We start from the raw sequence: 26,702 nt of genomic DNA, 5'->3' as shown, positions 1-26,702 counted from the left end.
GCGATTGCAATGTGAGAAAAAATTAAGTGGTGTGAATACATCAGCAAGGTGCTGCATTAAGCTTTTTTTCCCCTTAATCTGGGTTAATCTCTCCGGGGCTCGGAATTCAAGGACGCACCAGACAAAACTGGAGTGTGAGCAGAACTCAGGTGACAGAGCAGCTCCAGGAATCACTGCTGTGCATGCGCGTGCTCGTGCCCACCATCAGCTTACCACAGTCTCATCAGAAAAAGGTGCTCCATGTCTTTACGTAGAAGGGGACGGCGCAATAAATCAGAGCCAGTCAGTCTGTGGGGAAAACAGCAAAGAGAAAGAAAAAGAGAGCCGTCAGGGAGGCACGCACAAGACAAACCTCACATCATGCATCACACATCTCTGGCAGTGAGCGTTTAGCGGCGCCCCTCCTGCCCCGGCCCCCCCTATCGGGGGGAAGGTACCGCTCCCCATAAGCTCTGACCTGTAAACGGGTCCCTTGCGGCGCCTGCAATGTGGTGGAAAATCTGCGCCTGTGTGCCGCTTCTTTTTTCCTCTTTCTCGGGTCCCAAAACAAGAAGCTTCCCCGGCTGCCTCACTAACACACTTCAGCTCCCCACCGTTCGGTTCCACAGGCCCTGGAGCCACGAACGGTGGGAAGGCAGAAGGATATGAAAAAGAGGAGAGGGAGGGAAACGGCGCAGTGAAATTTGCCACGGAGATAAAAGGGCTGTGTGCGAAGGACGGGAAAGAAACGGAAGCAATAAAAAAAGAAAAGAAAAGAAAGAAAGAAGAGGGGATGACTAAGCTGGCTTAATTGAGCGCATGCTGTCTCCAATTACGTCCTAAAGGTAGCATGTGTGAAATGATTTGAAACTTTAGAAAAGAGCAGAACAGTTTTGGAGGAGGAACGATTTGTTTTGCTTTCTTGTTAAACTTAAATACTTCAGCTCAGCATCTACTATAAATGATAAACATATCCAAACCAAACATAAGAAAATACATACGCCTTTGCGTGTTGATCCGTGAATTATTTGCAATTAGCAACATTTTTCTGGGTGAGAGTGATACGACTCGTGCCAAATTAGTCGATTAAAAAAAAGAGAGAGAGAGAAAAAAAAGAAGTCACTGCAAGAGAGCCTGTCTAACAGCATGAAGTCGGCCAAAAGATCCTGAAAAGCATCACGTCATGACCCGGTTTAAAGAAACGGCCCTGACTACCAAAGTCGCTCCAAGAGCACAGCTGCGTTATCTCTGACCGTGAACGACAACCGGATGTTGACACTGGCAGAAACCGCAAAGACGACGACGACAGGAAGCAGTTAGAGTGTTGTGCTTTTCAACGACTCGTCACGTGAGCAAACGGATTCACGTCACGAGTTTAATTGCGTTTGATGCAAACAGAGCAACAGTTTGACATTGGCGGAACGGCGGAAGTGTTGAGCACATTTGTAATGCAAACGCAAGTGGTGACACACGAACACAGAGCAATATATTCTACCTCAGTTTAATATCATTTCTAATAATTTCAGTGTGACAAGGACAAAGCAAAATGCCCTACATTGGGAAGTTCGAAGACGAAACTCATCATGACCAAAACGTGAAGGGTTTTGGTCAGTTTCCCTTTAAGACAAAATAGCTTTGGAAGCAGTGAGACAAAAGCAGAGCCTTTTGGAGGCTGCACCCTGCATTCACTCTGACACCACATCAGAAAACATTAACGGCAAAGCTGGTGGTTTTATCATGACGCAGGACTGCTTTGCTTCTTTGAGACACAGGTGACATGCTGTATCTGATGAGACGATGATTCCTGTTACCTACCAATAAATCCTTAAGCAGAAGATCTAACCAACCGGTTCCTGACCGTAACCCCAAGCACACTTGACTAATCCAACAAAACAAAACCAACATCAGCGAGTATGACTCCGACTGGCCAAGTCAAAGTCTGACTTATTTATAATGTATCGCCGTGACAAGAGCGTTTGTGCTGCAAGCACTTTTGTGTGCCTGATTTGAAGCCGCTCTGCAAAGAAAAGTGGATCTAATTTGCTTCCCAGTGATGTAAAGAGCAATGCAAATGACCGATTGGCCGTCGCTGAGACAAAAGCAGAAGTGATTCAATGAGAGAACACACTGCTTAATGGCAATGCAAAAGCATGTTTGCATTGCCATTGTTCACTGAAATTGAGACGATTATTAGACGGAATGAAAATTGCGGTATAAATCCCCTTTGTGCTACATGAGCTAAGAGCAACGGAGCTAACTGCAGTCGCATTAAACGGTGCCAAGGGGCTCCACGTGCTTTCATTACCCCTCCATTAGCCTTAGCATTGCTACAGTGATCGCTGAAAGCCCCGGCTCCCTTTTCTTTTCCCTGCGCCTCATTAAAACAAAACGTTCACCCTCAGCATGTGTTAGTTCTGGGCTCCATAGCAACGGCGGCTAATAGACGCCCCGCGCCGGCTCAGTTTGAACCGCCTTGGAGGAGACGCGCACCTCCAATCCCCACAACAAGAGTTCGATTTCACTTTCGCTGTGATCACCTTGTAATCACGTCTCGCGAAGCACAGCCGAAGACGCGTGACGTGCTGTTGCGCCCGGGGACCCCGGGACGCAGTCATCACAAAAAAAACAACAACAAAAAACAGGCTTTAATATGCATTGTATGACATGAGGCATCATCAAACAGAACATGGCAGATGCTCTCGCGGGCTCCTATCGATTTGCGGGGAAGTGTGCGCGGCACGTCGCACGTGCGCGCCCGCGTGTGACGTGTCGCTCGCTCGCAGCAGAGATAATTAGAACACAACTCTTTTGCTGTCCCTGCAGGCCACTGATCCAGCTGCTTTCATCTAATATAGGTCAGCTGTGACAAAGCCCTCAGCATGGACACTGATCTGCTCTGCTAGCTCCCACGTACACACAAGAGATGAAATTAAAACTCGTATGCAAACACACACACACGCATATGATTAGATATGCTCACTGCGTGCTGATGGCACATACAGTCTGTCCTCTGCTCATGCAGATGCCCATGCACACAGCGGGTGACGCTTCCAGGGTTGGCCCCAGATGCGTGGGACGCTCACCGCCGGCCCCTATGCATGGATACGGTGAGGAGAGCAAATGAGTTACTTCAAGTCAAATGCAGCAAAAGTCAAATGCGAGAGATATAATCCATGAAATTTCATCCATCTGCTTTAAGGTCAAATGACGAATCATGTCACTTCCCGTACTCAGTGATAAACAATGGAACTAGTTCAGAGCGATCACTGAAATAAAACTAGAAGCAAGTTTAAAGATGCCTCCAAAAAACTTATTTTATGTTTTTAAATTAGATGCTGTTAAAAAAAATTATAAAAAAGACAAATTGCCAGCTAATAATTAAGGCCTCACAAAAGACAAGATACTTTCTGTTGCAGAGTTTCGGAGCTGGTTGTTAAACTTGCTCACCTGATCCAGAACTTTCCAATAGACAAGTTTGAGGTTTGGAGGTCATTGGGTCAAATTTCAACCTTCCTTTGCTAATGTGGGACTGATGGTGAAACGTGACCAAAATATGTTTCACGACCAGAAAATTACGCCAAACACGTCAAAGATGGCTTCAGATGAACAAATATTGTTTTTTTTTAATTTGCGGTGACAATCCACTTGGCATAACTTTATGTCCTCAGGGATCCCGTTTGATTTTTTTTTCTTTGGTTTTTGTTTATCACTAAATGCAAATGAATATTGGTTAGCTTACATGTGAGTTTAGTCATTAGCATTTTATCTATTAGCACAGCTAAACATAGCAAGAAAAGCTCATTTCCTTCATGGAAAAGAAGAGTGTTAATTGGCAGACTGGTTTGCAAACACAGCACTGGAAGAAAAAAAAAAAGAAAAAGTGAAACGTGCCCATAGAGAAGGATTAAAGAACTCAAAATCTGTTCTCAAAGCCCGACTAGAAAGTGGTTGGCACTTTCCAAATCATCTGTCAACCAGGCCGAAATACCTGCCAGTCAGACGGACAGCAAAACGCAAACGGAGAAGAGAGGAGAGCAATAACATCGTTCTCTCCCCGGTGCTGCGTTGCACTTTGTTTCTCTCTGAGGTTTAATTTATTTAGAGCCGGTGCCATTGCAAAGAACAAAACCAAAGTGACTCCATCACCTCCAGAGTTTTATTCAACCTATTATATTGATGACCAACTGAAGAGAAAAGCATCATTATCTCCTGTCGCCCTACAGCGGTTCCACTAATGGAGCCGTAATTGGTGCAAATTACAAAGCGAACAAGTTGCGGCGTAGCCTTTGGAACAGTGAGATTAAGACGCTTTCGCCCATGTCGCATTGCAGGAGAGGCCCCTCTCGACTCGACTCATCGCCTCTCTTCTCCTCCTGTTCCGTCCACCTTTGTTTTGTCTTTTTTTTTTTTTTTGAGCCGGCGGGTCACAGAGGGCTTAAAACAACTGCAGCGGTTTATGCAAATGCAATCGATACTGGATTGCCCCCCCCATCCCTCTTTTCCTGCTTTCTCGCCTCAGCCCCCATCTCCTAGTCTAACAAGAGACTGCAGTAAGGGCATTAATTAGTGCCGGACATGCTCCAGCGATCCCTCCGCAGGGCTGAGCGCCGAGGCTGTTTCCTACCAGGTCAGGAGACGGTAGGTTGGGCCCTGACCACAGCAATCAGGAGACAATAGGGGATGTTAGCAAAGGCAATAGGCACAGAGCAATCTTCACTTTATTAGCTCTGAAACCAGTTTTGATTCGAGTACTGAGCTGTACCGACTACAATTTAAATCAGTAACAAATAGCAACTCAAAACGAGTCGTGATGTTTGCCACAAAGAGAATATAAAAAGTCTCCCGAAAAAGATGTCAAAATCCCGTATTCACCGGACACTGATGTGATTCAAAATGTTACAGAAAGCAGATATAGAGAGGCTAATATGGGAGCCAACAGGAAGTGGATGGTGTGGCTGCCGTGTTTGATCCTAATGTGAGGAGTTTAGAGTGACGGATTGCCAAAGTTTCTTTAAAACAGGCCAAGAAACAGACAAGTACATGCAGCTGATTTGAACATCAGGGATGCTTCTCATTCTGGATACGTCGAGGTTGAGAAAAACAGTAAGTCCAAACGGCAAACCAGGTGCTGACCAGAGTATCTGGTGAGGTAAGGTCAGCGACCGCGTGTTCGGTTTTGTAACAAAGAAATATTTAGCTTCATCTAACCTTTTCAAATGAGTTAAATATAGAGTGAAACATATTGCTTAGTGTCTTTACCATGTTTAAGGCAGGCTGGGGAATCTTAAGATCATTACGTGTTTTTCGGCAAAAAACTCAGAAATGTGAACGCGTGAAAAAATGTGTTCTCCCCAGTGTGACCCATTCTGGGTAGATTTCTCCACAGTGAACAAATGGTCAAAGATGTATTATTTAATACATAAAAAAACCCTGCACATCAAGTTTTTTTCAGAAAATGGAATGCTGTCTATGCAGTGTTTTCAAACCATGCACTATGTTTTAGAGACGCAGTGCATGGTTTGAGTTCGACCCTCCAGGAATCCTGGTAAAAGCTTTCAAGGCAGCTGAATAAATAATGAAACACATTTTTAAGCTTATATCCAAGATATCTTGGATACCGGCTATTTACCCCCCCCCAATTTTCTTCAGTTTTGACATTTGTCATAATAACTGTGTAAAAAATAAATGACTTGCAAAAGAACAACTGCAAGATTTGCACACCGAAGTCCTACACTGATGACACGGCATCCGGATTTTTAATACCTTCTTCGGGATTATTTTCTTAGACAACCCAAGCCACTTCCTTAACAAGCAGTCATTCCGAATTAGATCCCACCGCAGAGCACTGACTGCAAACACCCTATAGAGGATTCTGATTTGCTCAGGAGGAAAAGCTGGGGAACCGTTGCTGGCATGAATTCCGATTTTCTGCTTTGCATCGTGCTGCGAGGATGTGGGAGACGCCCAGCGGTGCCGATCGTTCAGTCAGACGTAGAAGGAAGGAATAATTCTCGTTGCATATGCACGCTGCATGCTTTTTTAGTGGAGCAGATCATATGTACTTAGAAGTAACGATGGAACCTATGCTTAAAAAAATTGAAAATACCAGGGCTTCAGATGTCTGCAAAAGTAGATGAAGATTTTGAAGTGGGATCACAACGCCGGGCGATGAAAGATGAAAGAAATGATTGTTTTTAACTTGGAGGCAAGGCTTTAATTAATGCCACTTTTTTTCTTCTTCTTAAATCAGCGATATGAACTTTAATATCTCTGCTCTGTCGTTTTATTTCAAATCAGAAAAAATGTGTTGGGTTGCTGAAAGACGATAAATGCGTAGAGATTTCAGTTCCTTGGCGTTTACGGTGACATGCGTCACCGTCTCAAGCCCTGCGGAAGTGGCCGGTGGGGCTTTGAGAACATTATAAGACAAAACAAAGACGTTGAGGAAGGCTTTATAGTTCTAGACAAAGTTGAGTTTTAATTTGTAAGATTAACTTGGGTGTAAATGTGAGATTTACTGTCTCTAATAACCAAGATAAGCATTGAACTGGGTTTTTAATGGACACAGCGGTCTTTGCTCCAGGCCTTGCTGCACACATATTCTGCTGGATTTTCATCACGAACTGAAATCAACCCTTATTTTTAAGAAGCGCTGCTTAACTTTCATGTCTGGTGTGAGTACATGTCCCCATTACCGGGGCGCGATCCTGGAAGCAGCTCAGAGAAAGTCCCTTAGAACAGCATCAATATGTAAATATGAATGGACTTTATGCATTTCTTGTGGTTTTTATCTTTGTTTTTTTATTGCGTGTTTCAATGGGACTAGAAATGTAAATCAGCCACTTGGCTACAACCTTATATATTTACATATTTATTGTACTGTTTTAGAAAAATTCTTTGTACTCGAACGCAGTAACTCATGATCAATATATTGTATTTTTCAATTTGATGAGGGAAAGAGTGGATTTTACAGTAAATCCTTGTTAAAATACCAGGTTCTTCTGGTGATAAATCACTGCAGAACATTTCCCACCCGACAAATGAAACAAAATGTCTCAAAGTCTTAAAAATGTGCAATGACTTGTTTCCCAGCTTTGTCGAACAATCTTTTCAGTTTGAGATTTTTAAACGTTTCTTTGCTTTCAACGTTTGAACAGGAGCCCGAAAGTTTTAGGTAAAGGGACCAGCATTTGGAAAATCAACGAAAATGATGTCTGAATAAAAGTTCGTCCAACGCACAGGAAGAGGAGGCGTGTCTTACTCAACCCTACCTCCGTGTTAGTTTTCGCACCTCCTGATGTTTTTGCTCTTCATTTTTTTTTTACTGCATCCCTTTTCCTGCACTACGCCTAAGTGCAGACGGAACATAAACGCTACCGAAACGCAGAGATGCATTGACCCCCGCCCCAGATTTTTATTTTTTTACCTACTCAAAGGTAATAAAAGCTGTTTACTCCAGCAGAGCTGCCTGCTATGCGAGTGCAAAAATGTTTTCCATGCTTATATGCGGCTACAGTAAAAGGCAGGACACTAATCACGAGTCCTTTTCAGAGGCTTCTCATCCTGAAAAATACAAAAAATGCATAACTCTGCTAACAAGATTCAAGGGCACTAAAAAGTCACACACTCACTGAAATACGGGCGAGCAGCATTTCAGCGAGCCTTGTTTTGAACATCGAGTACAAACATCAAAGCAATTGGAAGGGATTTTTACGCGACAGACCAACACAAAGCAGCAGATGTGTGTTGGGGCAGTGAATGAAAAGTAACAAATGCCTGTCAGTCAGTTTCTTTTTACAAACAAAACAGCCTTTAAAGATTCAAGGATGTGTAATAGCTCCTTTTGCAGGCTGACCAAGCGGTGTGGAGACCATGGCAAACATGTGAGAGACACAAAATGAAACCTTATGGGCTCACATCACCTAACACACGGTCTCCAAAGTGAAACGCGGTGGTGGTTGACTTTCAACTCTGACTTTCTTCTTTCCATTTCCCTCCAAAAACCCAGACTTCCACCTGAGCTGCCGGTCTCTGCTCCAAGTCTCGTTAACATCCTCTGAATGCAACGAGGACGCGTTGGCACCCGGTGGGAACAAAGAACTGCTGACAGTCCATATTAGTTTGTATAAGTGGACCTGGAAGTCAAGAGGTTTCAGTACGAGTCCTGAAAAAAACACCGCAAACAAAACATGTCCTCATTCACCCCTGAAAACTCCATGTGTACTCGTGTGTAGTTAATATTAGAGTTTCAGAGAGATCCTGTCAAATGGGTAACGTTGTTTAAAAGCGTCGTTTATTAGTGGCGCTTCGAGGCCGTCGGCACCAACACCGACTCAAAGTGTGCTTCGCTTTTCAAATTTGTTCAAACGTGATAATCGCTCCAAGAGACAGCCTTGACACTTACAGACACCAAGATGCCGAGCCGACATTACCAGCATCTTGTTTTTAAAATAGTTTTTCCACCATATTCCGACTGTACACAAATCAAAACGAGGGAGGGGGGTTAGGGGGAAAAGGAGGTCGGCTCAGAGCCCGCCCGGAGACGTACAGCGCATCAAAGCGAGGCAGCGGTGACGGGGGGCTTTTAGGCTGGCAGAAGTGCGCGCATAAATCAGCCGCAGCATCGCTGAGCTGAACAGAACAGGAGAAGAGGGCAGCGGGTGGCTGAGAGGAGGGTTAAAGGGCCAGACAGAGGACACGGAGAGACGGGATGTTCCGGGGGAAATGGGTAGACTGCAGCCGAAAAAAGATAAAGGTTTCATGGAGTTTTATGCAAGCGGATGACAATGGCTGACTGCCTGGATGGATGTGATGGATGGATGTGATGGAAGTATAAACGTGGGAGATTATGGTACACCTGTGTGATGGCTCTATTTTGCAGATGAGGCTTATCATTCACAGCAAGGCAAATCGCTTACTGCTAACTGATGCTTCCCACTCCCTTGGCAGTGGACCATTCCGTGACATTTCTACCGCCTCGTCTCTCTCTCTCTCTCTTTTTTTTTTCGCTCTCACCCCAGTCTTGAGGATCCCTTGGATTCTCATTAAGCGATTCCATTGCAGCGGCTGGGAATAATGGTCAGGCGTTTTTTTTCACTCTGTACCATCCTTTCAATCAGTCCTCCTTCCCTCGTTGCCTTGAACTTCTCCAATTTGAACCTTCTCTCCCCTTCCTTCCTCTTTTCTCGCCATCGCCCGACCTTTTCTGTTCCCTGCCCTCGAGCGTTGGCCGATGCGGCCTGGCCGACGCGGCAAAAAGCACTGGAAACATATCGACAACATGAAATCTAATTTGGTTTTGAGCAACCCCAGATTGCTTCTGTTTTCTCTGTGCTCCTCCCTTCTTTTGGAAGACGCCGCTGGCGAATCGAGCGGTTGCCATTCCCGCAGAGCGCCCAAACAGTAAATGTTTTCCTCGTGGCAGACCTTCAAAACGTCCTCTACATAAGAGTGACAGAACATATTCAAAGTGTGCGCCACACACGCATCATACTTAAAGTGTGATTTTTCATCCGTGTCCTGGTCACTTGAGACCCAATTCAAAGCTTACTAATGCATCACGGATCATTAGACAAACACACTGCTGGCACGCTGATCACAGAACTGAGTGATGCGTGCCGCTTTGCTCAATTGTACGTGTGCGCCGGAGCATTTGCGTGCTTTTGTGTGTGTGCAGTTGCACTGAGAGAGGTCAGAGTCGGTGAGGCAATGAGTAAACGTCCATTAGTTGCACAGTATTGGTAATGCGACACGAGGGTCACGAGCAAGGATGCACTGCGTCATCCTAAACCTCCTCAATGGCTCCATGACAAGGTCACTTTAGGAGCCTCACAGCATTCCAGGATTTGCATCAATAAATAGCCACAAGCGTTCACTCTCCAGCCACTGGGTTAGAAAAAAACCTTCACAGTTGTTTTGGTTGGACTCATGGAACTGCCTAAATATGTGGTTGCAAAGATTCAGCAAGGTTTCAAAAGCAGAAACCCGACAATATGTGGTGGTACATGTGGCTCAGAGGACCGGCTGTAGACCTGACAGGTTGATAACACATGGGCACCATCAGCCACAATACTTTGGTAGGCTGTGGGATTTAAATGATGCAGAATTGACGAATGGACACAAAGTGCGCATATTAACTGTTGCCCTGCGTAGCTCTGAGGCTTAACAATGGTGGATCAATTTCTATACCCTGTAATACAAAAAAGGGTTAGGGTTTCATCCTGGGTCCACAGACTCATATTATTCCACTTACAACCTACAACCATCCAAAGAAGGAACCATTTTATGCCATTACTTATCTTCCTTTACTACCGTGTTATGTGAAGATACGAGACGTGACGTAACAAAAAGTTCCAGCGTATGTCTGTGTTGTGACCTCCAGGTTCAACTCAGAGGCGCCAAACAAATGTGGTTTATTTTAAGTGCTACTGCTATAAAATTTGCGAATGCTGGAATCGAAACGTTGCAGCCGTGACTCTGTGGTGTTATTCAATCCCGGGTTGCACTATGCAGACACTCTGTTTGCACGGCTGATGATTCACTCAACACAGCATGACAAATGCATGGAGAGGATGACAGAGCAGGAGGGGTTGGATCAGTTTTCTTACTCAGCAAGTGTTTTTTTCTGACCATTTGAAGCAGTCATTCACTGCTTTGAGCCTTGCATATTCATGCATTCATAGCATAGCACAATGTGAGATTCATAAAGTAGGAGCTCTGGGCATGTTTTTTTTTTTTTTTTTAACAAAATGTTTTTTTCCCTTCCCAAATCGCCAATCTCTAAATTGCCAAACGTGGCTTCTGGCCATCATCCTGTGGTAGCAGATATCAGTCAAACCATCATAGAAGCATGACATTAGTTTTTGGGATAATTAGCCTGGACCGAAACAGATTCACTTTAAGATGTTTAACTTACTATCCAGTTGCTATGACAATGTATAAATTATATATATAAAAAAACACATTTCTAATCTGTTCACAACTGGATTTCAGCATTAAGGAAAACAAATACACCCACAAAACAGAATGCGTGTTTTTTTCCCCTCTCAATTCTCCGAACAGGCTGATCTTTAAGCAAGCCTGGGCTCAGCTTTACTGCCACAGAGGATTTGTTGTTGATTCGCTCTCGATGGACCAAATCCTGTTTCCTCCGCTAACCCCTCTCAAACACATCCCGGCTGACAGTCTGTGAGAAATCGCGGCATCGGCTCTCGTTTCGTTCTATCTGGCACAGGAAGCGGCAGCCAATGAGGAGAGGCAGTTTTCACGGGGGAGCGGGGCAGGGACGGAGGGGGGGGGGGGGACAAATCAGAACAGAGACGGGGGGAGGGGGCGCTGGGGTCACGCCGAGGTCACAGATGATGCCAGCGAGTCTCTTCACATGAAGCCATCAGAGCCTCATTGTTCGTTTGAGTCTCCGTCTGCTCAGGGCAAATTAGCCTCACCAATCGGGATGGGGCGCGCGCGCCGCTTATGTTTATGCGTGTTCAAGCCTAATTTGCGGCAGGGGCGATTAGCTTTCGTATGCCTGCATGGGTACGTGTGTGCACAGGTGCCAAATGGGTTTAAAAGAAGCACGTGGCTTTTCTGGGAAAGGCCACAACGTCAGAAAACCAAAAGTGGCGCACCAAACAAATGCTTCAAAATGAGAAATAGAAAACAGGGATTGGAAAGGGAGTACGTGAGGAAAAGGTCAGAAAATATCTGGGTTCAGATATTTAAGGTGAGCAAAGAAGAAGAAAAAAAAAAGGTTTCTTAGGTCATGAATGCATTTGCCAGCAGAACCGCTGGGTCTCAACTGTTCATCACAGAGCGGCTGCCTCTGCCGCGATTTGCATCTTTCTCCCTTTGCATAATAACACGCGCAGTTGATTCGAGTGTCTAATTACAGTTTCCAAGCGTCTGAACTGCTTGCATGTCTGCCCTGTTTGGGGTGCTGATCCAAACAGTCATTTGCGGAGCGCCTGTACAAATCTGTTTTTATTTGTGTGTTTTGGAAAAACAAGATTCGAGCAACGCCGAAAGCATCACAGCAAAAGGAAGAAGAGGAAAGTCATCAATCCTCACATCACGCTTAAAAAAAACAACGCGAGAGACCATGCGAAGGACAACTTGTCCAACTTGTCCTAGGTCTGACACCTTGTCCCCAGGTGTTAGAGGACGACTGCTGCTTTTTTCAGGCCATGAGAGACTAACAGTGGGATTTTTATTGAAATAAGACGGTTGAACAAAGTACCTGAAAAGTTGCTTCATTTCATCTTTTTGAAATATTCTGCTACAGAAATAAGGATCTGTAGTGATGCATTAGTGACGCTTCATTAATGCAAGATACCAGAAGACTTTGAAATCTACGCTCTGTAATCATTTTGTCTTTTTTTGTTCTTTTTTATGAGCAAAATGCAAAAGACCTCTAAAAACAAATCCAGCAAATTTCACTTTTTACAAATGCAAATTAAAAAAATAATAATAAAAATAAAACAAACAGAGAGAAGCTGTTTAAATCAACAACGAGACTTCAGAAATAGAGATGTAGATGTTTTGTTTTTCAGGCAAAAAACAAAAAAACGTTTTATGACCGCTCATGACAAGCCGCACATTAAACAGATCTCAGTTTAACTGTGATTCTTGAGACTTTAGTTGTCAGCTAACATCAAAATAAAAATAAAATTATGCCATTAAAATCGGCTCAAGAAATAATTTGAAATTTCTGCTTACAACACGACATGTTCAATGAACTAATGCGATTCGTTTGTCGGATTAAAAGTGGCTCTGTAATTAAGCTTTAAAACGCACTTTTTACTAAGCCCATATTGTTCTAATAAAACCATTTATTTTATCGGTCTGATGTAATGTTCCAATATTAAATGTGCTTTCATTAGCTATAAGTGGAGAATCCTCACCATTAACAGAATAAAGGCTTTACAGCAGTGTGCGTATAATTAATCTATACAATGTGTTTCACTTAGCTAATTGAGTTACTAAAAAGAAATGAACATTTAAGTAATTATTGCTGATGTATCATGGAAATTTTTTTCAATCAGAGTCGGTTCCAAATATAAAAGCAAAGTGAACTTTAAAAAGCATCAAACAAACAAACAAAAAATACATAACCGGCTTCGTTCATGATCAGAATAAAGGCTAAACACATTTATCAAACACAGTAGCTTTTCCTAACATGTGGGCCGACCTGAATCCAATCCTACAATCATGTGTGATAAAGTGATTTTAAAAAATACAGACTGTTACTCATAAAGGTATTTAGTTTAAAAGGTGTACAAAGTGATTAGAATGTGGTTGGAAATGCTTTTTGCATGTCTCTTCTTGATTCTTCAAGAGCTTTGATTGATGTAGGAAAATAAATCACGATGGAGTTGTGACCTTCTGATGAAACATGAAACAATTTATTTATTTATTTTTTTTTTTGTCAAATTCCTTCCCTCTTATTTACAGAGTTAAAATACATCTAATTTGTCCCGCTGCACGGTTCGACTGCCGATGATCCGTCAGACCCAATCTCGACCTGAACTCCGGGAACCATTTGTCAAAACTCTTTTTTTAGGACGCAAGGATCAATTTCTGAGCCAAAATGCTTTAATGTATGATGACATTAAAGCCAGGACCGGAATCGGCACAGCCACGTTTAATGTTTCGCAACTTGTGGAAGCGCAGCTGAGATGTGCTACTTCATAAGGTGATGTAAGAAAATTAACTACATTTCACCATATCACCTTCCTTTGTTTAGTTAAAACAAAACTCACTTTTGGAAAGAAAAAGCCCATTGTTTTGTAGGAAGGTGACAATAAGACAATGGTTCTGAACTTTGGCTGCTGCTGCACTTGTGTTTTGAAGACACCGTGTGATTAGTTTGCAATATTTTCGACGTCACACAACTTGGGAATCCAGTGCGATTAATAGAGCTAGCTAAACATTTTCGTACGTCGCAAAAATGTTTAGCGACGTACGAAGCCTCGTGGCTTTCAGTTTTACCCAGAAAAACGCTGATGATACAAACTCCAGCTACGTGCGCCGACGGGGGCGGCGTGGCGGTACACATGTACATGTATATTAGACTTACGCCAATTAGCAAGAAAATGTCTGCAGAAGATTATTGTGCACCGCAAAATGTCAGAAATACCTACGTGCACCGCCAGCGGAGACAGACGGAAAGAGAGGGACAACCAAACACTAATTGGCGGACGGGTGCAAAGAGGCGCTAAGAGATTTGACAATGAGAAATGTCGTAATGTAGACTCTTCCTCTCATCTTCCTCTTCTCCCATCCCATCACTCCCGCTAATTGGCTGACACCATAATGTCTTCATGCACATGTACTATATGTGTGTGTGTGTGTGCGCGTGTGTGAGTGGGATCGCACACGGTGATCGCCGACATCAAACCACGGCGGGCTGCGGTTCGCCTGCAGTAATGATGTGATGATGCTGATTATTCTGGTGACCTACACACACACACAAACACACACACACACATGCATGCATTCAAACTGTCTCTTTTCCTCTCCCTCCATTTTCTACCTGCTTCTCTGACACCGGTTACATCCATCTATCAATTTTGAAACTTTTCACATACTTTTTCTCTCAGGCTCCCTCTCAGCAGGTAGTGTGTCGGTGTCTGAACATGCAGAACAGAGGTCAGGAGGTCAGGCAAAACTATCATAAGTGGATGAGAGTGGAAAATGCCAGCCAGGTAATAATGAACAGACGAAATGCCAATGTGTGTGTGTGTGTGTGTCACCCAAGTGCCTCTTTGTGTGCCATGTCCACAGACGGTCTGGTTATAGGATTATAAGGCTCAAGAAGCAACAGAAAATAAATAAATGTTGCTCAGATTATACAGAGTCAGATAGAAAGGCCATAAAAACAAAAGAAAAAAAAAAAAAGAATACCACAAAATCTAAAAAAGGTGAGATAACTCATTTTGTCTCCGACCGAGATTCATCTGCAGGGTGTGGAATTGGCCATCTTTACCGCTCGGCTCGTCGCCCAGAGGCAAAAATAACACGGATGACTTTAGAACTTTGTTCTGTAAACCTCCTAGTGCACAATGTGGAAGTGAGCTTAAAAATACATATCTTGCTTTATTATGATAAGAGGAAAAGAGGGGGGGGAAATAGAAGGATTATTTCTTCTAATCAAGTCAGAATTCAGCTCTCACATGAAAGTTTGTTTTCAGAAGGAGGGTGGCAGGTTATGCAAAGAAATATCTACCATTACAGGGTTTTATGGAGTTTTTTTTATTATTATAAAAACAACATTTGTTTTGTCTCTTATTGTGTGTGGGGAAAAAAAATATCCATAAAGGTCGACGGTGACTTGCATTGGTATTTACATCCTGTGAACATTTTCATATTTTGGCATTTTGCAGCCATAAAAACTTCAGTGCAGTTCATCTGAATGTGATAGAGGAACACCAAGCTGTGCAATGCTGTGAAGTGAAAAGAAAATAGAGCTTAAGAACTTTTAAGGATAAAACCTGACGTGTTGAAAGCCAGGTCCGACACCCCAAAATGAAACCTAATTCAACAGAAGTCGCCCAATTCCGAAACTAAATCATATGACGACCGATTAATACAGGCGAGGGTTAAGTTATAACGATAAATGATGATATGAAAGCCACATTTTTGTAACATTTCACACCATCAGTCCATCGTTTGAGAAGTAGAGAAACTAAAGGCAAATCACATGACCGCAAGCCTGCCAGGAAACAACATTTCACCTGAACTGATGAGCATCGAACATAGAAACACAGAACATCTCCCTGGCAATGGTTCTGCAGAGATGCAGAAAGTTGGGTGGGAGAATCTGGCAACAAGATAGCTAAACACACGGCTTAAACAACAACAGAATGGTTTAGGTCAAAGCCTCTGCTGTACTGTAGGTATTAGCTGCGGCTAAGCTAATGGAAGCGGCTGCTAATCAGGTTGCAACACAGCCGGCCAGCGAAGCCAGCAGGTGAAACCTGTTGTTCGACAAGCAAATCATAAAGGAGCAGATGAGTTTGATGAGCCGGGTGCTAAAGTTGATGTTGCCGTGTTAATAACACAAACATCCATTCACATCCACAGGAATGAAGTGAAGACACACGAGGAGACACAAAAAACGATTTAGGCTTATGATGTGATTCCATTGCATTCAACCAATCAAATTTAGAAAAAAAAAGAAGTAAAAACCCAACATGGTTGATGCTGTGCTCAGGATGCAAGCTGATCTTCTTGTAGGAGCAAGAGCAAGTGCGTATGTGAAGCAACAGCGAGTTGTCAGGCGCGATCACTGTCCCGGCTCGCCTCTGTGCATGTCTCTGCTCGTTTGAAATTCATGCATTTCTCACGCACTGGTAAAACTTCCACAGCGCAAATAACTCAAACCATGTGTTGCAAGGCCCATTCCTCATGAGCTGTAGCATCGCATATCATCACAGTGGGTCCGCCTGCTGCTCACTTCCACTCGCCGGCGTCTTGTCGGAGCAAATGAGGACGTTGCTGCAACAAATGTGCGTCCGTCTCTACGGATATGGACGTTAGAAAGTTTACAGAAAAATTCAAAGAAATAAAATCTGTAACGCATCGTAGAATTCGCCTTATTTTGCCGTTGCAACGACATTAATGAGACAAAATAACAAATTTGGACGTCTGATGCAAAACGAAACAGCGTTATTTAAGTTGCAGCTGCTTGTTTCAATACGGAGACGATTCCTTCCTGCTTATGCATTCAGTATTTTGTATTAACGCACACACGCACACATTTAGATCTGCATTATAATTAGAAAAACACTCATTAAAGCCCGAGTCCACAAGTTTGCGCTTTTGAGTCAACTGCCTGCGTCCTTCATTAGCATGTATGATTTGTTATGCATTCAGTGAGTTCTCCGTTCATTTCCACCGCTTTGTTTCAGACAGAGGAAAAGAAACGATCAGCCACTTCAATCGATCCGCCTCTCCTGTTCACCGGTTCGTCAAAACACACGGTTTAGTAATGGAAGCAATGCCCAGAAGCAGGAAGAACATTTTTTATCTTGATGAAGTCCATGTTTCATGAAAACTGAAATAATAATAGAAATCACAGAGAATGTGTATGCACCAATCTCCCTTTCATTGTAAAAAAAAAAAAGCTTTTAGCAAAAGCCATTTTAGCGCCGCGGCTAAATGGCTACAGTCTGTTAGCCTGGAAGAGCATGAGATACTCAGAGAACGGAGAGAGAGAGAAAGCTTGAAAAGCAAGATGACTCAGAACGCCGCGTCACGCCCTTTGTATTCCACCAGGTGAGCTTCCTGCCAACACCGGATCCTTCAGGACGCGATAAACTGGCGTCCAATGAGACGGATTTCATCTTAAAGTCCACCAGAAGGTATATCGGTATTAAACCTGGACACAGTCCCGTCACAACGGCATCAGGCCCTCTTTGAAAGAAAAATATGCGGCAGTAGTGAGCCACTTTTCACAACTTTGACTATTGTACCGCTGGTAAAACTTTTTCCTTTTTAGAAAGTTTAGAAAAAGCTCCCAGAGTTAATGATGTTTGGCTATGCAGAAGGAGAGAGGAAGAAAAAAGGCCGGGGACCGCGGCTGCAGCATCTTTACCACTCAATACAGCATAGCCTCAAGAGGCTCATTGTTTTCTGTCAAAAGGTTCTTAACACAGACGGCTGATTCAATAAAAAGGTAAAACGAACTGAACAAAGCGCTTTGAGGAGGCGACTCGACTAAAACAGCGCATTACAACACTCGGAAAGTGCTGCTCGTCTTTGTTGCGGTCGGCGGAGGACGTTTCACGAGTGAGCACTTTCACCCCTCCTGCAACGTGAATGCACACGTTCATCCGGAAACCTGGACGGTGACGGACGGGGCAGCTGTTTATACCGTACCTGGGTTTCAGGTCACTGAGTCTGAACTCAAAATGCGTCTAATCACGAGGGAAAATTTGCAAACTTTATCTCAACTCCCACATTTGGGCGTGACGGACAAAAAGAAACCGATTGGTTGATCAAGATTTGGTGCGGTGATGCTGGGAAGGGTCGGGCTGCTTTTCGTTATGCAGAGCTACCAGCAAATATCTCGCCTGCTTTTGATAATATAGACCATTTAATCAGTTTGGAGGAACAAAAATAAGTTCCCGCCACAGAAAGGAAGTCAGAGAGGGACTCGTCCCAAAGTTGATTGAAAAAACAAAAAAGTATCCAAAATAATTGTTAGGCTTTTAATCTCTAATACGTTTGCATTGAAAGTGTTGCAAAATTCCTTCATATTGCCATTTCAGTTGAGTTTCAATTCCCTTTTACGACAACAAGAGTCATCTTAAAAGTCTGTCTAATTATAAACAAGAATACATAATCAATTCAATCCAAGACCAAGAGTAAATTACACAGAGTCCAGTTTCATTCTAGTCATTAAACGGTGAAATCAAGCTGTTCTCGACTTTTCTATCAAATCAATTTAATCAGTTGTAGCGTTTCATTTTACAATGCCTGTTGGGAACAGCTCTTTTTCTGTAAACACAAGCCCAAAAAGCCTCAGAAAAACAAACTATAAGGGCATTACTGGCATAAAGTCGTGGCAGAAAAAGTTATTTGTAAGCAGCTGCTGCTGATAATTTAGACACAAACACCGAAATGAAGCTGTTCATCACTGAGTCGAACGCAACGTTTCAGAATGAAATCCAGCAATTTACCTCCAAATACATAATGGTGAGATTTTCTCTGTTTTCAACGAATGGTTCCGATTCATCTCTGAAACACCGAAGGTTCATTTTTCGTAATTAAGAACTTCCTGTTGTAGTTGAAATCACTTTAGGTTTCGGATCTGTTAGATCCGAAACCAGCTGAGAGAGCTGTCGACTGTGTTCATGTTTCAGGCAAACACCACCAGTGTGTTCTCTCTCTCTCTCTTTTTGTGTGTTAATTTTAGGATTTCTTATTAGTTTAGCAGATAGAAGGCCACTTTAAATAGATTCTCTTTTAATGCAGGTCAGCCAAATATGTGCACGGTGAGCCTCGCAGGTCTAAAGCAATCTAAATCTAATCTAAAGCAAGCTTTTAAAATGTCACAACATGGATTATGTAAATTAGGCAGGTTTAGAGAGTAATTTAGAGTAAGTGCGATCGCCATGTGAAGACTCGTGCTCTAGGTTTCCCCCCCTCCCTCATATCTGTTGTGTCTTTAGCCAGTCATATTCTCTAAAATTAGCGTCAATTTTGGGTTTGGTGGAAAGGCAAATGTTCAGAAAACATGTGAAAAAAATAAGATTTTTATTTTCCAATTTGTCTGCTTCCACTGACCTCGAACAAGTATTCAGAAACTACCAGCAAGCTGCGAATGAAAGTCTGGCACCTCTCAAAAATCCCGCTTGTTCAGATCACAGCTGAAGGATGGACGCGCTTTCTTGGAAAGATAAAATCCTACATTCAAAACCAGTTAGTGGAGAAGATAAAAATGGACTGTTAGACGGTTTTTTTTTTCGTTTTTTTTCACAACTAGTAAAAGAGGATTTGACATTGGTCCAGGTCAAGTTTATTGACGTCGACAGGTTTCCAACAACTTGAGATGCGCAGAGTGCTCCACATGGGAGAGCAAAAACAAAAAAAGTTAAGCATATGCAGCTAAGCTATTAAGATGATCAGAAACCAAATATCTAGAGAAAAAACAAAAAAAACAACTTCAAAGGTTGTTCAACTAAAATGGAAAGGAAAAAAAAAAGGCGTAACAGTGAAAACAAAACATTTGGATCAACATTTACCAATCAAAGAATATTTAAAACAGCGTTATGAGATGGAGAACCTGTGTGAAGAAAAAAAAATACCAATTGAGCTCATTTCACTGATTTTTTTTTTTTGGATTACTGAAAAAATAGCCTAAATTGTGGAGTAATTTGTCCAAAGAACAGCATAACAATATTTCTTATAATATTCTCCTAGTCAAAGTCAGTATGGCCTTCAAGCTGGGGTTTCTGGAGGCTTCTTTTAGCATCTTGCAGTCGATTTTGTGGGGAACTTGCTTTGAACGTCCTCAGATGGCAAACGATTTACCCTGCAGTAGGAAAACCCACATTAAGTCACTGGACAGATACTTGAGCTCCCACAATCCCTTTTCTGAAGATCTGAGACAGTTCTTTAGGTCTTACACCGATAGTTAATATTTAACTGCACTGAATTCCTCCACTTTGAACCAATGCAGGTTAAAACACGAAACACGTATAGAAAAAAAAACACAAGACTGAAAAGGTGAACGATGAATAAACCAGTAAGTGCTTAAAACGTGAAATTTCTGCCTTTGAGACGACAGCACACTATTTCAGACCAGTGGTTAAAAACACAAATCATTTATATCAACTATAAGACCAACAACTTCTGACCACATCATGGACAAACATCACATCAGGAATAAATTCATGTTTATGCTCCGAACAGAAGTGAATCCAGAGAGAGATCCAGAGGTTAAAAGGTCAAACTCAGAGGAGAGATGATAAGATACCTTAATAGGTTTATTTATTTTTTAGTAAAATGAAATGTATTTAAATATATATTATATAATCCATTAATGTGGAACTTTTGCTAATTCAAACAGGAAAAATTCCTCCGACATCTAAACTAAAAATAACCAGCCTGTTTTTAACAGCATTTTGTATTCTTTTAATTGTTAAAACTGATATCAAAATATGTTAGAAATCAGACCGGTTATTTTGTTGTACATATTTCTCCGTTTTTTTGAGGCTTCATGAATAATTTCAGAACCGGAAACTGCAACAATAAATCCAAGCAGCAAAGACGGCAGCTGCACATCGTATATTTAACTTCACCCTGGAAAGATGCAAGAATAATAAACTCAAATGCAACAACACTTGTACCCATGACAATGACTGCATGTCAACTTCTCATCAGATCTTTGACCCCGAAATGAAGCCCCCTGCCTCACATCCCGGTAAAAAGATCGGGTGTACTTGAGCTAGTCCATCATTTGAAGGTGAGCTGCTGCTCCATGCATGGACGGTCACGGGCATTAAGCCCAGTGACATGCTTACAGTGTCTAATTAGCGCCAATACTCCGCTGGAAAGGGCAAACTTGTCTGCTGGCTTTAGCGTGTGACACTCTGGCGGTGAACTTCCAGTCATCAGCAGGAGGAGGGAAGCTGAGGGGACGAGACGCGGGAGGCCTCACGCTCACAAACACAATCGTGGCCGGCAGCAATTAGAGCCGCCACGGCGCACACGTTTCTGAAGGCCGCGTTTCTGCACGACCGCTTGTTTGTTAGTCGACGACGCCGTGGCCGTTCGCACTTTGTCACCATGTCATATTGTCTGTGACTCATCTGGGCAAAAAAATAAATAAATAAAAAAAAAATAAATCAAAAGGCGTTGGGACACAAATGGAACGAAACCAGAATGGATGAAAGTTGAGCTCGGCCACATCGTCTCCCTCCTCCACCGCGTGTTTAAAACGCGGCGGGAACCCGCGGCTTCCATCTTGCGTGCAGTGAAGTCTGAGAAAGCGATCAAAACGTTAGGAACCGAGACGATCGATGTCAATTGTTTCTGGAGTGGCCGCTGCCATGTAAAGAGGGAATGGCGGGCCGTGTAATAGAGATGGAGAGGCAGTTAGGCGGCACGTGTGCACAGGGGTGACGCAGACGGTGCCAGAGCGAGTTAGAGAAAATAGACTGCGCGGCACTGCGACGTTGACGGATTCTCAAAGAGAAGAGAAGCAGAGTGGATTGATTTTTTTTTTTTTTTTTGTGGGGTGGGGTGAGCTTCTGGGCAGACTGCAGGCTAATGCCGTGAGGCATTACCGTATTTTTAAACTATGATCGTATTGTAATTTGAGCTGCCCTGGTTGAGAGGAGCTGGTTAATTGGGAGTCTTTTCTGCACACAGGCAGACATCCATCAACATGTCAGAGGAGCGCATACAGGAAGTGGATGGAAAGCTGGGATGGAGCCCTCTGCTCTCCACTCTCATGTTGGAACAGGCATCACCGAGTCGCACACATCTACCATTTACCATGCAGTTGGCAGAGAATGGCCTTGGGCTTGTCAGTGCAAGCCCAAGGCATAAGCAAACCCAGCAAACACTTTTAGGCGCCAGGCCAACAGGGGGCATCCAAGAGCTCCAGAAGAAGACTGGCTTCTTCTGGAGCCAGTCTTCTGGCTATGTATATATATCTATGTATATATTTTTTGCGATGAAACAAGGAATTTGATTATGATCAATTTCGGCTTTGAATATTAAAAAATGCTATACGTAAAATAAAATAAAAGAAGCACTTTTTTCCCCCCAAAAGATTACTTTAGTAAAAAGAAAAAAAAAAAAAAAAAAAGGAATCAAATGGCAAAAAAATGACAGGTTGTTATTTTACAAAGGTGATGACATTAATAAAAACAACATGTTTCCTTATAGCAAACATGAAACAAGATCCAGCTGAACAGGTGCGTTCCTCCTGCACCTAATCCAATGTAATCTCGTCTATAGTTGCATGTAGCTTAATCAAAATTGCATTTAAAATCTAAATGTTATTGAAATTCACATTTTAAAATCGGAGATGTCCAGCCAGACTACACTTATTCTACAAATAATATTTTGTCTCTAAGTTTTAAATCCTCCACATTTCCACACAAAAGAATCTCCCTAAACTGCAGAATTAAAACTTTAAAACCATGAGAGCCTCTTTTTATCTAAAACCTCTGAGAGAGAAATTTGACTTAGCTAAAATCTGTATCAGCAAGTCAAAAACTTTCCAAAAGTTGCATTTGTAATTTAATAGCCCAGAGTAACTTCCTTTAGAAATGTAACTAAGAAAATATTCAAATGTAGATGATTTAAAGGAGATATCAGGTGAGATCCTAAATGACTATCAAATTCCATTTGGATCCTCGGACGGCATCTGATGAGGGTCAAAGGGATCTGCTGCATTTTAGCTTGTATTTCCAGTGAAAAAAAAAAACAAAACAAAAGAACTGAAACTTTAAAATATTCATGAGTCTTAAGACTGCTGCAGATCTGTACGACAGAAAATGAAAATATCTGGTAGATTCAGCAAATTGTGAAAGAAAGTGAGCCGGTAGATGCGCATCATGAGATGATGGATGCCGTGTGTCAGCTGTTTTTTTTTTTTTTTCCCTTTCCCCCGTCTATGAATGCTGCAGCGCAGTGATGGTGATGCCTGTCAAAACTCCTCCAGTATTCTCTTTACTCTCCACCCCTCTGAAGCACTGGGGGAAAGGAAGGGCAGATGTGTAGTTAGTACTTCAAGTCCTCTTTCCTCCAGCTCTCTCTCTCCTTCTTTCTCTCTCCTTTTCCTTGTAGTCATTTCTGAGTATGGAGGGCCTCAGGCAAAACGCTGAAACCATCTGCTCTCTCCTAAGTCTGTCTCCATCTGACTTTAACTTCCAGCTTTTCCAGCGTTCCCGACTTTCCCTTTTCTCCCCATCCACCGCTTGCAAACAACACCTTTCATCGCCCTTCAGTTTTCGTCCGCTGTCAATCATTTCTACCTGGTTCAATTTGTCCAAAGGTAACCCTGAACAGTCAAGGTTCCTACGGTATTATGTAAAAAAAGAAGGAAAAGAAAAGATTTCTTTGAAGAACTGCCATCTTTGACCAAGCAGCGTTGAAGTCCTTTGGAAATCCGAGTGCCGGCTGAAGTACGTTTTCCACCTGCCTGAGTCCTTTGCACAGTCTTTGTTTCTGGAGCGTCTGTTTACCGCAGCAAGTCCACTTACTGGCAGCAACATCAAACTCGTCTCAGATCTTATTTGAATGTCAGCGTACAGGATAAAATGTGAAGATAGCTAATAATTGGACACGCAATTGAGGATTTCAGCCGAAATACATTTGTGAACAGACTGTAATTTTGCCAACTCTTATCAACTCTTATCAATTACATTTATAGGTAAATACATTTACCTATAAATGTAACCCTTCAAAGCCTTAAATTAGTCTGAAATTTAGATTTTTTCAAAACTTTTTTTTTGTCAAAGTTTGGAAGTATTACATCTTTCCAAAAAGCTTAAAGAAAAATAATAATGACCATCTGTAGTTTTCTGTTTGGCACAGTGGTTATTTGTATTCATCAGGAAAAACAAACAAACACTACATGTCTTAAAACTAATTTAAAAATACCATTTACACATTGGACACGTCAGGAAAGCGAGAAAACCGTGCATCAGATACGAAACTTTCTGACGATTACGCCGGACACTGCAGAGGGACGTAGCAGCATGAATATGTATCATCACGACCGTTAAGACACAAATTAATATAAATAAAGATATTTTGGGGATAAACACGGATCCACTTCATAGGAATAAGAAACAAATGTCGGAAAATGCATTTCAAAACTCCTGTGATCAAGAATGGAAGATGCTGTTCTTCTGTGCTGCGCTGCTTCCGTTATTACGTTGATGGAAGGAGATAGCCACCTATGTCATTAAATGAGGACAAGAGCATCTTAAAAAAAAAAAAAAAAAAAAAAAACACAGCTACATTAAGTTTCTTGCTCTGGTCCTTCATGATCTATTTTTATATTGTCAATCCACCGTAGAGGAAAAACGTAACATAAAGTGAAGTTTGCTTTACCTGTGCTTAGTTTTTTTTTTTAAAATTTCTGTACTCTTACAAGCAGTTTTTTTTGTGCTTCGCACACGTTAGCCAACCTGAGTGATATTTAAACCATCATGCTCAACTCAGTCACAGCTCTGTTGTCACACAGAACTGGGCCAAGGCAGGGACTGACATCACCCCAGAAACCCACTTCATGCCATGGCTCTAATGTCTCCTCACTACAAAAGCAGCTCGCCATCAATACAGGATACTGTATTTTATCTCTTTGCATTCATGACAGTAAATTTAAAGCACGAAAGCCAAGGTGGCTAACACTGTGCAGTTTCCTTTCTCTGCCTGTGAAAGTAAACTAGAGTACTACTAGATTATTTCTGCAGTAAGGTTGCTCCACTGTAAGCATTATGTGATAAACTTTTAAATGGATGAAGTGTCAGGATTCTTTAAAAGTTTAGTAATTTGACTCAACAATTACTAATTAAACGTCAGCATTTAATAGCTGTTTTAAAGAAGCAACCGTTTTCCCGAAATCCATTTTTTGATACGTCATGGCGTATCAAAAAGAATTTAAAATAAATAAATAAATAAATAAACAAACTCACCATGGGTGAACACAGCGTGGTGTCCCCGGTTTGACTCCTTTGTGTTTTTATGCAATTACCAAATCCTGAAATGGTCGTGTACATTTTTCAAAGACAAGCAGGATGATAATGTATTCACGGAAAAATGCATTGCTGGACGAGGAGTGGCATCAAAGGATGTTGGTATAAAAAAAAAACAAGCTAGTGCTTTTGATGATAATAAAACATTTTTGTTTAAAAATCGTTCTTTATTATGACGGTAAAAGGCCAGCGCCTGGATCAAGAAGCAACAGAAAGCTCTTCCGGGCTCCAGTGTGGGTCTTCACTGGGTAAAGGTCACGCTATCACACATTCAATTTGCTTTTCGTTTCCTCATTCTGATGCATATATTGAACAAATTGAAAATGAGAGGGCAAACAAAAGAGAAAATTAAAAAAATACATCCCATGTTTGGATGCAGCATTTAAAAGTAAAGGGAATTCAGTCATGACTATATGTACCCAAACATACAACACCTATTAGTATCAAAAACTATATCTTCCTTTTCAATATTTTTGCTTTGTTGGTGTTTTTAAAGAATCTGAACATTTCGAATGTTTGTCTGCGGTGGTTCCAGTGGCTCCTCAGTCTGTTTTCAGCGTCTGTAAAGCACTTTTTGTGTTACAAGATTGTGTGAAAAGTGATTCATAAACAAGGTTTGGTTCATTCTTTTTGTCTGGACATGAATTGAGAGAACACACACAGAAAAGTGTGAGCAAGGAAGGAACTGCGACCACAGCTGTAGCATCGCTTCCTGTTTCTCTCTTAGCTTTTCACCGAAGGTTTTTATGTCTGTCTTTCTTCTGTCTTTATAAAAAACTGCTGGTATTAAAATTAAGCCTGGATTAGCTAGTAAGTAACAGTTTAATTGTGGCAATTCAATAAGGACAAAACAAAAAACTGACACTGTACTGCAGTGGACATTTATTGTATCAATTACTACACACAAAATATAATAAATTATTATAGACACTTATAACTATAACCACAAAAAAATATTGTGATAAAACTTTTAAGTCCGTATTGCCCAAAATACATGTAATTATGCCAGACCAGAAATATGACTAAGCTGGTAAAATGCCACACAAATAATTATAAATACTCCAACAGATTGAAGGAAATGGTGTCAAAGTGTTTGTACTTTTAATTCCTCTGGTCATAGGCTCTTCACATCTTCGCTCAGATGGGAAAGCAGATTGCAGAGTAGCTTGACAAACAGACCAGGGGCCTCATGCATGAAAGAGTGCACAGTTTTTACACGTACGGAAACGTTTTGAAAAGTGCGGCGCATCCCCAAAAAATTGGATGCAGAAAGACGCACGCACGCTTTATGCTGCGCGCGCCTTTCCTTTATAAATCCTAATGTCCGGGAAATAGATGACAGCTGCTGGTCCGCCCTGTTGCCTCACATAAATATATGTAAATGAGTCTAAATACCAGGAAGTCTTCAACCACGTGAAGCAGTAACCACGGCAACGTCCTTGTTCGAAGCAGTGTTAGTATTTATAACAATAATAATTATATATTTTATTTAAAAGGTGCACA

The 26,702-nt window shown here is 42.0% G+C and overlaps 1 protein-coding gene across 1 annotated transcript in view; it reads right to left on the bottom strand.

Annotated features, from left to right (window-relative positions):
- Positions 1-26,702, bottom strand: part of dlgap3 (discs, large (Drosophila) homolog-associated protein 3) — a 149,252-nt gene that overhangs the window by 68,281 nt on the left and 54,269 nt on the right. The window contains exon 2 of the mRNA XM_055056020.1: positions 214-288. The gene's annotated coding sequence lies outside the window, so the exon portion shown is untranslated. The remainder of the gene's footprint in view (positions 1-213; positions 289-26,702) is intronic.

Source organism: Poeciliopsis prolifica, unplaced genomic scaffold, assembly GCF_027474105.1.
Source record: "Poeciliopsis prolifica strain line A6 unplaced genomic scaffold, Auburn_PproV2 SCAFFOLD043, whole genome shotgun sequence".
Classification (NCBI taxonomy): domain Eukaryota; kingdom Metazoa; phylum Chordata; class Actinopteri; order Cyprinodontiformes; family Poeciliidae; genus Poeciliopsis; species Poeciliopsis prolifica.
The sequence above is the reverse complement of the archived record's forward strand: the minus strand, read 5'-3'. Positions and strand labels throughout refer to the sequence as shown.